Consider the following 14,710-nt stretch of genomic DNA (forward strand, 5'->3'; position numbering starts at 1 on the left):
TCTAGCTTGCACTATTGCAGCTAATCTATTGGCAATAAAATGACTCCGTAGCTTTCCTTCTCCTTTAATAGTATATCCCTCATAATTTTTATTGTGCCATTCTTGGTGGTTTGCAAAGCTAGAACATGAGTCGTACATATCTATACAATTTGCCAATGAATCAATGACAGTGCTGTATTTACTTACAAAAAATGAGTCTCAAACTCTTTCTTCTCCCTGGGCTCAATGCATCTCTAGTGGTATCTTTGTCCTTTCCAACATGTATCCCTTCATTACATTGGTAAAATCTCCAAACAAACTAATTCTCTTTAAAGTAGCACTTTGAATAGGGTCAACAAACGCTATCTTGTCAGTGGAATAGATATGTTTCAGGCACTGAAATAGCGTTGTCTCCCATTTCCTGTAGATCATATTGTTCCATAATATTATATTTATTTCCATTTTGCCTTACTAACTACTGCCAAAAGTTCTCACTGCTGCCAATACCTGCATCTATTTTGGATTCTGCCAAAAGCCCGAATCCTTTGCAAAAGATTTGGCCGAATACTGAACCAAATCCAAATCTTAATTTATAATGCAAATTAGGTTTGGGAAGGGGAAAACATTTTTTACTTCCTTGTTTTGTGACAAAAAGGCACAAGATTTCCCTCCCCACCCCTAATTTGCATACACAAATTATGATTTGGTTCGGGCGAATCCGAATCCTGCTGAAGGCGGCCGAACCAAATCCTGGATTTGGTGCATCCCTACCTGCATGTAAGCAAAAAGGAGGCTCAGGTTTATGCCAATCTGTCTCCCCTAGATAGTCCTAGTCTGGAATCTCCCATGGTGACGTTTACTTGAATAGCATTCATTATACTTAAGTAATAGTAAGATTCACCTACAAGGCAACCATTATCAGTAGAAGCTAAGCAAAGTACTTTATATTACCTGATCAGTATAATGCAGGTGCTGTTTGGCTTCTTACAGGCTTGTGGTCTAAAAGGTAAAGAGAGGCATGAAAAACACATCAATGTTATAGGAAATTATGTCATTTTCCTGGGAATTACCTTACTGTTTGCTATAATTACCATGAATTAGGGATGCACCAAAACCACTTCGTAAAAGATTTGGCCGAATACCGAACCGAATCCTGATTAGCATATGCAAATTAGGGGCAGGAAAAGGTGGGAAAATGTGTTTTTACTTCCTTGTTTTGTGACAGTCACGTGATTTCCCTTCCCACACCTAATTTGCATATGCAAATTAAGATTCCAATTCGTTTGGCCATGCACAAGGATGCGGCTGAATCCTGCTGAAAAAGGCAGAATCCCGAACTGAATCCTGGATTTGATGCATCCCTACCATGAATAAGTGACGGGTAACAGGCAGTTTATCATTAGTTCCATGGAGTATGCACACTCACATCAGTAAAGCTTAGTAAAGGAAGCTGTGTTGCAGATTTCAAGTATGTCATGGGTCCCACTTTATCACAAGTTAGAACTGCAGTCTATATATATATATATATATATATATATATATATATATATTTTGCATTCTTCATGAACAGGAAATGTCATCACAACCATTTATTTTGAAGTTCGTGAGACTAATCATTTAATAACATCTTTGAAAGCTCTTACCTTTTTTTATCTTCCTGCCTTTATATAAATTATTTTGAATGTTTCATGATATTACATCATTACATGTTTGTACCCCATCAAAAAGCTGTCCGTCATACTCCAGTAGTTGCCTCTAATTAGCCAACATGGGCTTTGAAGGACTGTCTTAAAAGCAGACATATTCTAATAATCTATTCTAGAAAGTAATTAATGGCTGTCTTTTTCAGACTCGCTGATCAGGCTAAAAAATATATCATTTGTTTCTGTAATTAAGCTCGTCTGCTCTTGCAATGGGAAATTGCCCACAAGCAAGAAACCACTCAAACCACCACTTCCCTTCATATAAATAAGCATGGTTCTGTCAATGGCAGAGACTTAAAGGAGAACTAAACCTTCAAAAGTATAGGTTTAGAAATTTTGTATTTTATATACTAAACTTATTGCACCAACCTAAAGGTTCAGCATCTCTAGAACAGTAATGATCCAGACCTTCACAATTGTGCACAAGAGCTCACCATTTTGAATTTTGTTTAGACCGTCGGTGACACAACACATGCTTGGGGGCAGATTTATCGTGCGTCAAAGTAAAAATTCAAATTTTTCCATTTGAATTACGAGGTAATTTTAGTGTACTTTAATTAGGGAATAGTCTGAGTGACTTTTGGAAAAAATTTGAATATTGAAGTTTATTGTCTTTTTAAAAAATAGACTATTCGCCATCTAAAACCTGCCAAATTGTTGTTTTAGCCTATGGGGGACCTCCTAGAATCTATTTGGAGTCTTTTGCATTTTTTTTTTTTGGAAAATACTTTGTTTTGAAGCCTATCAGAATGGAGGCCGTTCGGTGGTTGGATCGAGGGGCTGCAATCTAATTTCTTTACTCTGCCGACTTTCGGCCAGGTATCAATCAGGGAAGCCCTTTAGAGGGCCCCACACAATAAATATACATGCACACACGTATATATACACACACACACAGTCAGTCCAAAATCCTAACGCACACCGTCCATCATCCACATGAAGTGTGTAGTAAATACCTGGGTGCTACCATGAAGGGCTGTAATATCCAAAGATCAATGAAAAAGGTGCACACCAGGATTTTCAAATAAGTTAAAAATTTCATTTTTATTAGTTTACATCAAAAAGAACTGGCCATTTGATCTTTATATACATATACATATACATATATACATATATATATACATTTAAATATTAAGCATGCATTTTAAGCATTATTTTCTGTATCTAGTGCTGTGGTTGGAAGCGGCCATATCATAGTGGGTGGGGTTAAAGTGTCCCTAGGCATCCTAACTGTATAAAATGAATAATACTCTAGTTATTTGGTGTTTGAAATGACAAATCACAGGATATTTGTTATAATTTACTGAAACAGTATTTTGTTGTTGAAATGGTAAAAGGCAGATTGTGGCCTGAACTGCCGTGGTCATCCACATCCTGCCATGTGTAGCAAATATAGACATTTTATTATATTCAAATAGGTGCTGTACATCAATCTTCATATTGGACTGGACTGTGGCCATCAATTGCACCAGATCTCATTAAATGAGAGAATAATGGAGCTGATTGTGTTAACTCTGAAATGCTAATTACAGACAAGGCATCATAACTGGATATAACAGATTAGCAATATCAACGTGGCTATCATAGACCTTTATGTTTAACATCTGTAGTGGTCGGTGGAATTGTCTGATAGTTTGTGAAATGATCACATTGAGGATTATTTTGTTGCAGAATAAAATTGTAAGTAGGAATAAACTGCATAAGCCTTGTTTTTCTAAACAAATGTCTCTTGTTAAAGCTGATTGTACATGGATAGAAAACTTGAAAAAGGATTGTGTATAGAGGAGGGTTGTTACTTGGAGTAGTATTCTTATTGCCATGCTGCAGATTCTGCATCTACTTTCATTAAAGGAAAAAGTTCAGTGTAAAAATAAAAACCCGGGTAAATAGGCTGTGCAAAACATTTTTTCTCTAATATGGAGTGACTGGATGCCTAACATAATAGCCAGAACACTACTTCCTGCTTTGTAGCTAACTCTGAATTAGTCAGAAGGAGAAGGAAAGGCTAAAATGAAGTAAGCTTTATCATGAAGGTCTATATAAATACACCAGTAAACCCTCAAAGTAATGCTGCTCTGAGTCCTCTGTCAAGAGAAACACCTCATTTCTTTCCTTTTGTGTACACATGGGCTTCTGTATCAGACTTCCTGTTTTCAGCTTAAACCTCCAGGGCTAGGGCCTGAGCATGCTCAGTTTACTCCTCCTCCCCTCCCTGCTGTAATCTGAGCCCAGAGCTATGAGTGAGCAGGGAGAGACTCAGGCAGGAAGTGATGTCACTGTATCCTAAACAAAACAAAGAGCTGTTTACTCAAGTATAGTAAAGCATTCTGCAGAATAAATATAGCTTGCACTATTGTGATTAATCTATTGGCAATAAACAGCCTCTGTAGCCTTCTTTCTTCTTTAACATGGACAGTGAGTTTGCAATTGATCCTCAACAGTCAGCTCAGATTCAAAAGCAACAGTTATGGCCCATGTGGCCCCCCCTCAAGTCTCTGATTGGTTACTGCCTGGTAACCAGGCAGTGTAAACCAAGAGAGCTGAAAAGCAGGAAGTAGTGTTCTGGCTATTATGTTAGACATCCAGTCACTCCAGCCTTTATACATTACATTTTTGACTAACTATATTAAAAACATTTTTTATTTTGCACAGCCTATCTATTTACCTAGTTTTAGGTGAACAATTACTTTAAAGTAATCTGTTAACAAACAAACTCAAAATACACAATTACATAGTTATTGAATGATTGTGCACTATACCCAAATGATTTTGAATATACTCTCCTATTTCTTTTAGCAGCGGGTAGCACGTAGGGTTTCCAGCTTTTCTGGAAAAATAAATCAGCCTTTCCATGTTTTTATCTTTCTGTCCTATTATTAAAATTGGCCAGGATGTAACCCTAGTGGCCCCTGTGTCGTGACTCAACTGCACACCTAGTCGCTTGCCTGTGTTCACTCCATGAGCACCAGAAGTGAGACAAGGGCAGATTTGCCCGTGGACAGTAACCCATGGCAACCAATCAAATTCTTGCTTTCATTGTTCTACTTGCAACTTTCTGAAAAAGTCAGTGATTGCTGGATGTAGGTAGCCTTTTATTTCAACATAGGAAACATAATCAATATTATAGATGTGTTTTTGCACTTAATATTTCATTTATGGAAGTTATTTTTAGACACTCACTCTGAGGGTCCAAAGTATCCTAAACCACATCTTGAGAAAAATTACTTTAAGGGTATTTTACCTCCAGACTAGCAATAATTGAAGAGTACCCCACATTTTCTCTATATTTCATCTATCTTTTGAATTGTCTGATATGCCCAATAGTGCACCCCAATGTCACTGGTACTGTATATAAAGCCTCAACATTCCCCATGAGATTTCTGCCTCAGTGGCTGAGATAAATACCTTGCCATGAGCCACCAGACTGTATTGCGTGATGTCTAACTCAAGTCATATTGACATTAATGTCTGACTCACATGAATCATTACTTAGGTTCACAAAGCCACATGTACATTTCCCTTGACCATTCAGTAAAGGCTATCGGTAATTAAAGCAATACTAATCATACTTGGAAAAGTATTCGCTTAGATTTCTGGTGGGTGGCTGCCTGCCTTTCATATAATAGTACTGAGTGTTTGTAGGGACAAGAATGAGTCACATGTTGGCTCCTTAACTACTCCATGGCCAGAAGGGCCCAGTTAGCTCTTTGTAGTTCCTGGGTAATATCTTTATATAACATTTAGGATCTGTTTTCTATTCTAGTTTTCCTCATGCAAAGTCATTCCTCTCCAACATACTTTCTCAGTTGGTTATAGTATTGACTTTAAAAGTTGTTTAATTTTTGCACTATAATAAATCTACCCTGGGAAAGGCAGTAAAAAGGTGTTAGCACAAAAAAAGGGCAATACAAAAATGCTGCAATATCAGCGGTAACACTTAATACTACGTCTACTAATAATTATATGCATTTCTACCACAAAATTCACAAAAACAATACTGGAAAGTAATGGGTATGAATATGAATTTCCTGCCAGTTTCCTGCAATAGTTTTGAGCAGGCCGGGAATGGCAATATTCCGATTCTGGCAAATGCCAGAGGGCCTGCTGTTTGCTTCAATAGACCTGTGCTTTATTTTGGACTTCTAGGGGCAGATTTAGCAAGGGTCAAAAGGAATTTTCGAAGTAAAAAAATTCAAAATTCAAAGTAATTTTTTGGATACATCAACCATCGAATAGGATTCGAAGTAAAATCGTTCGAATAATCGACCATTCGAAAATCGAAGTACTGTCTCTTTAAAAAACTTCGATTTCAATACTTCACCAAATTAAACCTGCCGAAGTGCTATGTTAGCCCATGGGGACCTTCTAGAGCATTTTTCTAATTTTTTGGAAGTCGAAGTAAAAATGTTCGATCGATTCTAAGGATTTAATTGAATGATTTTAATTCGACCGCAGGATACCCAAATTCGCTGAAAAAAACTTCAACTTTGATATTCAAAGTCGAGGTATTTCAATTCGATGGTTGAATGTCGAAATATTTTTAACTTCGAAATTCGACCCTTGATTAATCTGCTCCTTGATATATAATTCTATTTGGAATTCTAAGTTGCTATTTAAAAGTTAACGAGATGTGGGTGAGACTTGGTGAAGACCTGAGTGTAAATTGGGTCTTTGGGATTGGGATTAGGTGTGGTCTTTAGGTGGTCTCAACACCATTGTCTGCATCGAAAGAAAAAGAACATGGCATGGCACAATCAATTATATTCTGCCTGGTTCTACTCACGAGCATTATGAGTTTCGTTTTACTCCATTTGTGTCTGTTTTTTATAGATGCATCATGTTGCATTTTCTTGCTAGTGACGTGCGTTCAGCTATCAATAGAACAGAGTGTTGCGTTTGGAATGGAAAAAAACACACGTGTCAAAGTGTTTAAACTCAATATATTCATGCTCCGTTCCATGTGCTCAAAATAACACAGAAAAAAAGCCCAAGTGTAAGAGCCCTAAAAGTGCAAATTAACCTTAACCTCATCAACATTAATTGTCTACACAATATAACAAACTAGCATAGGGACAAACATCCTGCAAAGAACATGCCCAACAGTATCAATGCCGTATAGACAGAGCTAGAATTTGCTTGGCATGGTTGAACTAGAATAGTAGATCCTGTTGATTGATTCCCATTGTTACAGGTGTCAGGTGACTCCTCCAGAAGAATTGGGTAGAGTTTTAATAATTTTGGGACATCCTTCATTGTATCTAGCAGCTGATATTATGAAGGCCTCAGGGTAGAAGTGGTCCCTTAGCTCAATGAGGCTGAAACTCCTGCATGTAAACTGTAACCCAATAGCCATTTGTATACCCCATTTCTTTTAATAAACCGTTACTATTATTTTATGTATTATTTATTAACATCTATTGCCTGTATGCATAAAACACCAGTATATTCTGCAGAGTTGTACAATAAATGGGTATAGAAAATAAACATACATTTTTTTGTTTTAAATGAGCATATATTCAGTACAAGCCTTAGTCACTGATTGATATGTGCAATCTTCAACGCAGTCTTCAAATCTTTATAGTAGATTAATTATGAGGCATAAATGGGAAACATAGTTTAATATTCTAATATTTTCTTTTGAGTCCTAATTCCAGAATCACGGCAGATTTTGGTAGTAGCTGATGTTAGTTTTGTTTTTTTTAAGAGTCTTGCAGATAAGTAAAAATTATTCTGATTGAAAAATACATTTGCATTGTGTAGGTTTACTGAAGAATATTCAGCAGTTTAATTGTTATGAAAATATCACATGATAATAGTTGATTTGGAAAACAATAACAAAAATGGACATTATGGCGTTCTAACTGGATATTGACTAAATGTTTTCTCATGTCATGAATATCAAAGTAAAATGCCTGGCATTTCAATGCTGAACCAATACCAGGATTTTGTTTGGGCTGAATTCTGCTGAATTGTTAGTTTTTCAGCCAAACATATGGTTTTTTAAGCTCCTGGCTTTTATGCGACAGATATAGGCAACTAACAGCAAATTTTGTTTGCAGATGATGCATTTGTATTTTGTCAAATTTTAATATACAAATTCAGGTTTGGAGTTCAAACGCTATGTGTTTTCTACATGCCGATCATATACTACACCCCGAAAAAAATCTTTATTTACCCATTTAGGTAGATTCTTACAAGTCTCACATTTTGGGGGTTATTTACTAAAAGATTTTTTTTCACTTTATCAAGGCAATTTGACCAAACTCCCAAAGCTGAATCAACTTTATTTATCAATAATTTTTCTTAAATATTCAGTACAACAAATTGAGCATCAATTTAAATTGTGTGATTTTTTTCTAATTGATGCTCCGAATACTCAACTTTTTTGAGTAGTTGCCCGAATACATTGAGTAATTTGGGTCATCAAATGGAAATCAGCTCCGAAAGCCTGAAACGTATGAAAACCGTGAAGGTAAAAACATTTTCCAAAGGTAAAATGGACCATCTGCCATTGACATGATTTTGACTGGTTTAAGCTTGAGTATGCAGCTTTGGGGTATAATATATCTTGAAAAATTTTAGGTATTTTTTCTCAAAACATTCTAGTTTTTTCAAGTACAAAAAAGGGGGTATGTGGGTGCACTCCTAAGGCCAGGTTAAAATTATTTAAATACAATGGAAGTGCTACTGCTTTGGCCAATTAATCAATGCACATTCCCTGGTCCCGTCTCATAAGTAATTCAGTAATTAGTTACAAAGTTATGATCATAAAGTTGATAAGCCACCATACCATGTCAAGGTAAACTCCATACGGTGGTCCCTAACTTGTTTACCTCTGGTCATAGTATAAAAGGTCTTGTACCTCTCTGCATAGTAGCACCACCTGGAGTAAGTGTATCCTGAACCTTGGTTTATCTGGTTAACCTGGGGTTTACCTTGACATGGTATGGTGGCTTATCAACTTTGTGATCATAACTTTGTGATCATAACTTTGTAACTAAAAACCCCTGTTTTTGTAAATACACGCACTTGCATAAATACTGAATTACTTATGAGACAGGGGACCAGGGAATGTGCCTTGATTAATTGGCCAAATCAGTAGCACTTCCATTGTACTTAAGCTTGTTTTAACTTAGCCTTAGGAGTGCACCCACAACCCCCTTTTTTGGTATTCTATAGTTTTCCCCTTAAAAACTTCACTAGAAAAATGTGAGTTTTAGTAAATAAATTCCTTCTCAAAGGAAAACTATACCCCCAAAATGAATACTTGAGCAACAGATAATTTACATCATATTAGGTGGCATATTAAAGTATCTTACAAAACTGGTCTATATATTTAAGTAAATATTGCCCTTTTACATCTCTTGCCTTGAGCCACCATTTCGTGATGGTCTGTGTGTTGCCTCAGAGATCACCTGACCAGAAATACTACAATTCTAAGGGGCAGATTTATCAAGGGTCGAATTCTGAAGTAGAAAAAACTTCGAAATCCGACCATCGAATAGAATCCTCCGACATTCGAAGTCAGAGGATTTTATACATCGTACGATCGTATTCCGATTGTACTCCGATCGTACTTCGAATCGAACAATTCGAACGATTTTATCGTATGATCGTATGATTTTGCCAAAAAATCCTTGGACTTAAAAAAATTTAGCAAAACACACAGGAGGTCCCCCATAGGCTAATCTGCAATTCGGCAGGCGAAGTATTGAAGTCGAAGTTTTTTTAAAGAGACAGTACTTCGATTATCGAATGGTCGAATAGTCGAACGACTATGTAGTTTAATGTATTTCCCGCAGCATATACGGCCATTGTACTTTAACTGCACGCCGTATGCTAATTAGCCAATGCTAGCATAACTTCGAACTGCTGTAATTTCGCTGGCGTAATTTCGCCAGCGTTCAATACCCTGTGCGCAGCTTCGGATCTTTGTGAATCAGCATTGTCCAGGCGAATTTATGCCTGGCGAAGTGTTGCGATGTGCGCAAAGCCATCGCTGGCTAATTTTGGCTAATTTTCGCCTGTTAGTGAATTTGCACCCTGGAGTTAAGGGGCTTGATGAAGATGGGGCTGTATCCTACACAAAAGTTATCACGTATGAAGAGCAAGAAGTTGACTTTTGTGTAGTATCTGGTAATGCACTGCTTCTATCGTATCTCTTATATGAGCAAATAATAAAAAACAGTATAGCACGCCTAAATGCCAGAAGGGAATTCCTACTACGGTAACTAGGCCTAACTAGCAGTAAGAAAAAGCTTGTTAACGCAACTAGCAAAAATCTTTTGGTTAGCTACACTTGAATGAAAGTCAAGGTTTTGTAATGTTTAGCTCATTCAAAATATGAAGTCATTCAGCTTACATGCTTTACTGGGTAAGATATAAGAAAGTAAGATCACACATTTAGTTAAATCAAATTTCAAAGGCAACAAGACATCATTAAAGAGAAGGAGACTACTCAAGCTGAAAAAGACAAAGACCATAAATCAGATGACCAGTAGACACATTATCAAGCACTCATTTATATCTTTGTTTTTATAGAGAGAAAGCTGACTCTCGCATTATCTTTATCACAAGCTCAGCAGCAATGTGCTTTAAAAGTTTGTTGGATATAGAAAAGACTTACAGTATATATGTTGTGTCTAGAATCCAAACATTATTATTTCAATAATGTTTATGAGAATAAACTTTTTAAACTGGTATTATACCCTAAGTTATATGTTCTATTTCATACACAACTGTGTAACTATTAAAGATGCATGCCAACCCTTACACCACATTTTGGTATGACCTACTGCTTAAGTCTAAAAACTACATAACTTAAAAGGACACACACCTCATTAAATTTATTTAACACATAATATTTAGCTATTTTCTTATTAAAAAGTTGCCTTCTGCGGAAGACATGAGGTGTTACACAGTAGCAGGGTATTCCTTAGCTATTTTGGATTGTTTGCTCTTTTGGCCAGGGCCGTATTTACCTCTGTTATGGGTTCCCCATAACAGAATATGTTGATAGTTTATAAATAAGTGCTATTATTATTAATAATAATAATAAGAAGAAGTAGTATTATTATTATAGCTGTATTGTCCTAGAATAAACCTTTGATGGTCTGGTGTAGACAGTATGAATCTTTGGAATTAATGTACTCCAAGGTATCGTCCATAATCTAAGATAGTGATCAAAGGACTGTGATTATTGCTTTCGGGGATATCTGGACCCTTTGCAGCAATGCCATTTTCAAATTCTTTTGAGCACAAGTATAGTTTTTTGTTTTTGTAAGTTATGGTTAGTTTAAACTGTATATAAAGGTATAAAAGTAATTCTATATACTACCAAGGCAAAGAATCATTAAAATATATGTAAAAAATGTATATATTATAAAATATATTATGATATATATTATAAAAGTCATAATACAAGGCTGATTAGTCATTTATTTATATTCTCATTACATGGAGGCTCAGAAACCAGTGACATTAACATCAAAATATAATAATCAGCCCTGTAGCATCAGATTATATGACCTTCCTTTCACATTTTCTGCTTGACGATTTGTGATTTACGATTTAACTTCTCAACAGCAGCTGAAAGTACACTGACCATGTGCAGTGTCACTGACACCCCTAACAAAATCCAAGATCTGAAGCTGCTGTGCATTAAGCTCAATATATAAAAGATGATATTTCTGATAGCTCATATTAGCTCATGTTTTTAGTGTTTAGTTTTGCTTTAAAGCACCTAAACATGAGCAAATATTCGGTCCTAGGTTCTGATTTTAATGTTCTTGAGCACATTTTAATTGAAAGCCTCATTGACTTAAATAAATAATACAATTAAAAATTATATTTAATGATTTTTCTTTCCTATTAATGCACAATTTGTAACAGGTTAAGAAGGTTCATTTGTAATAGATAGTACAATTTATTTGAGACCCAATGTGAAAGTGCGTAGCAATAACATAATGACGTTTTGAAGTATATGTTGATCAAATAGTTCAACTTTACATAAGCAACAAACAAGGCAAATATATTTTTGAAAATGGCACAGCAGAGCCCTCTGGGAAACTCCAGTCTAAGACTGGCATAAATAATATCAACTATATGCACTTGGAACAGCAGAAGTCACATGGTACTTCCTGGACGTATGCCCCTATTTCGCTACAGAAGTTACAGCTTCATAGAGGTTTATTTATTAAAGGTTGGATTTAGTGGCTTTAGAAGTTTTTGAAACCACAACTAAATTTGCAAATTATAAAACCACAACTGTCATTGAATTTATTTAAAGTTCCAATTATAAAAAGTACGAATGAAAAAAACAAATCATACAAAAAATGACTACAAAATACCCAAAAAATTTTTGGAAATATTGTAGCGCAGGGTTCCCCAACCTTTTTCACCCGTGAGCAACATTCAGATGTAAAAATAATTGGGGAGCAACACAAGCATAAGTTCCTGGGAGTGCACTGCCAAATAAAGGCTGTGATTGGCTATCGGTAGCCCCTATGTGGACTGGCAGCCTACTTGAGGTTCTGTTTGGCAGTACAGCTGGTTTTTATACAACCAAAACTTGCCTCCAAGCCTGGAATTTAAAAATCAGCTACGGCTTTGAGGCCACTGGGAGCAACATCCAAGGGGTTGGGGAGCAACATGTTGCTCGCGAGCTACTGGTTGGGGATCACTGTTGTAGCGAAATAAAATCCAAAAAACTTCATTCTGGTTGGTTTAAAAATGGTCCAATAGGATGAGCGCTCCTCACATTGACTTCTACATCACCTCAACAACTTTAACTTGGCGAAGTTTGGCATGAAGGGCTTTCGTGTTTTTTTTCACTTGAAATTTTTTTGTGCTTTTTAGAAAAATAGGAAAACCACAATTTCTTTGTGTTTTGTGGAAAAAAATGCAATTCGATTGTTAGTAAATGGGCCCCAGAGTTAAGTTGAGTTAAAAGGCCCCATTCTTACTGCTTGGACAAGTTATACATATTAGAAAAAGGGCTCCCTCTCACCAGAGTGGCAATAAAAAAGGAATGATCTATCTTCAGATATATAAAATTAATTAAAAGGAGGGGATCTGACTTCTGTCAGTATTCGAATTTTTATATAGGAGAAAAGAAAGAAAGTATCCCTGTCTTTTTGATCAGAAAAAACACACAAGAAAATATGTTATCACTATATAATTTGATTTCAGTTAAACCGTTTAATCCCGTGATTCTATATATATATATTGGTTCCCCCCTTGTTAAGTAGTCCCACAAAGTGCTAGTGCTTGACCTTAATTAAATAGCATTAAATAGAATAAAACTAGGACTCAATTAATTTTTCTTTTAAATATTGTGTATGCTTTGTAATTTCTAACTCATAAACAATTCATTTAACATTAATTGATTGTTAAATTACTAAAAATCAACTAAAACACCAATAAGGATGATAAAGTGCCAGCAGATTGTGATCAATTCACTTGTAAATCAACTAAAGTGCAATTATTAATATCTCTGATTCCAAGAAAAGGTAGGAAAAAGAAATTGGTAGGTGGGTGGAGAAGTCCCGTGTTTTCTAGCTCAGATCACTATAAAAAGTTTTTTTCTTAAGAGAACCCCCAAGGTTTTATCTAAAATGGTGTAAACCGTTGAGAAATAGCAAGCCGACGTGCGTTTCGCAAATTGCTTTTTCAAGGCTGTCTCACCAGAGTGCTGCACATGTCTGTTTTTGCTCACCCATGCCCAGCCCATAACCAATTACCTGCATTCTAGCCATAATGCACTTCTAACTGACAGGGCCAGACTGGCAAAAGATCAACACAGCCCACCTATAAATGTGCAACTGGTGGTCAGGCCCCCATAAAGCAAAAAAAATTGGTGGTCATGTGTCCCCCACAAATGTTAAAAAAAACATTGGTGGGCACGCCCCCCCCCCGGCTTCGGCTCCCATTCGGTGGTGTCATCTTTAGCTCCCATTTGGAGGCTTTCCCTTGGCTTCCATACGGCTTTGCTTTGACTCCAATTCGACAGCTTTGCTTCAGCTCCCATTCGGAGGCTTTGCTTCAGCTCCAATTGGTGGCTTCGCTTCAGTTTCCAATTGGCTTCCTTTGAAGGCTTCTGGCTTTCCTGGCCCACATAACAAAAATTAATCACCAATCATTTGCCCAACTGGATGGCCAGTCCCGGCCTGCTATCCGACCCTACTCAAACACAGTACTAGAAAGACCTAGCTTGCACAGTTTAAGACATAAAAATTCCTCTCAGCTTATTGAAACAATTCAAAGAAATAAGGTACTGGGTGATTTAGATTTCGATCTTCAATTTAACACCTAACAGGTACAACTTCCTGTATATAACATGTTATGATGAAAGCTTTGAATTTCAGGAAGGCCATCTCCAATAGATGCCATTTTAAATAAAAAAAATATATTATTTTAAAATTATTTCCTATTTCTCTGTAATAATAAAACAGTTCATTGTACTTGATCCTAACTAAGATATACTGTATATATCATCTTTATTGAAAGCATGACAATCTTTAAGGATTATAAGAGATTTTAGCAGATGTAAAGTATGGAGTTTAAAATTTAAGGAAAGATGGTTTACGGAAAACAGGTCCCATACCAGTATGTTCTAAGAATATGAAAAAAAACACAGAATTGATATAACATTTTTATGGCCTTTATTTAAAACTTAAGAAGTTGTTGAGAGATGCTGGGAATTCTTGTCTTCTTAAAGTAGAAGTAAACCCCCCTACCAAATCCCCCCCCCCATATCTTGCAGGCATTGCACCCTCTCCCTCCCCGCGATGTCCTTTAGTGTTAAAAAAAACCCTTTAAAAAAATTATGACCCTTAAATGCAGATAAGCACATCAGAGCTCCCGGTCGTCATCTTCTGGATCTTCATGGAGTCTTTGAACCTCTTTGCTGTCACAAAACCTGCCGGTGCATGCACAGTTGGGCCAAGTCAGGAATTGGCTTCAACTGCGCATGCGCAAATCGGCATTGAGACCCGAAGGCTACACGAAGATCCAGAAGATGGCGACTT

This window comes from Xenopus laevis, chromosome 9_10S (genome assembly GCF_017654675.1).
Source record: "Xenopus laevis strain J_2021 chromosome 9_10S, Xenopus_laevis_v10.1, whole genome shotgun sequence".
Classification (NCBI taxonomy): Eukaryota; Metazoa; Chordata; class Amphibia; order Anura; family Pipidae; genus Xenopus; species Xenopus laevis.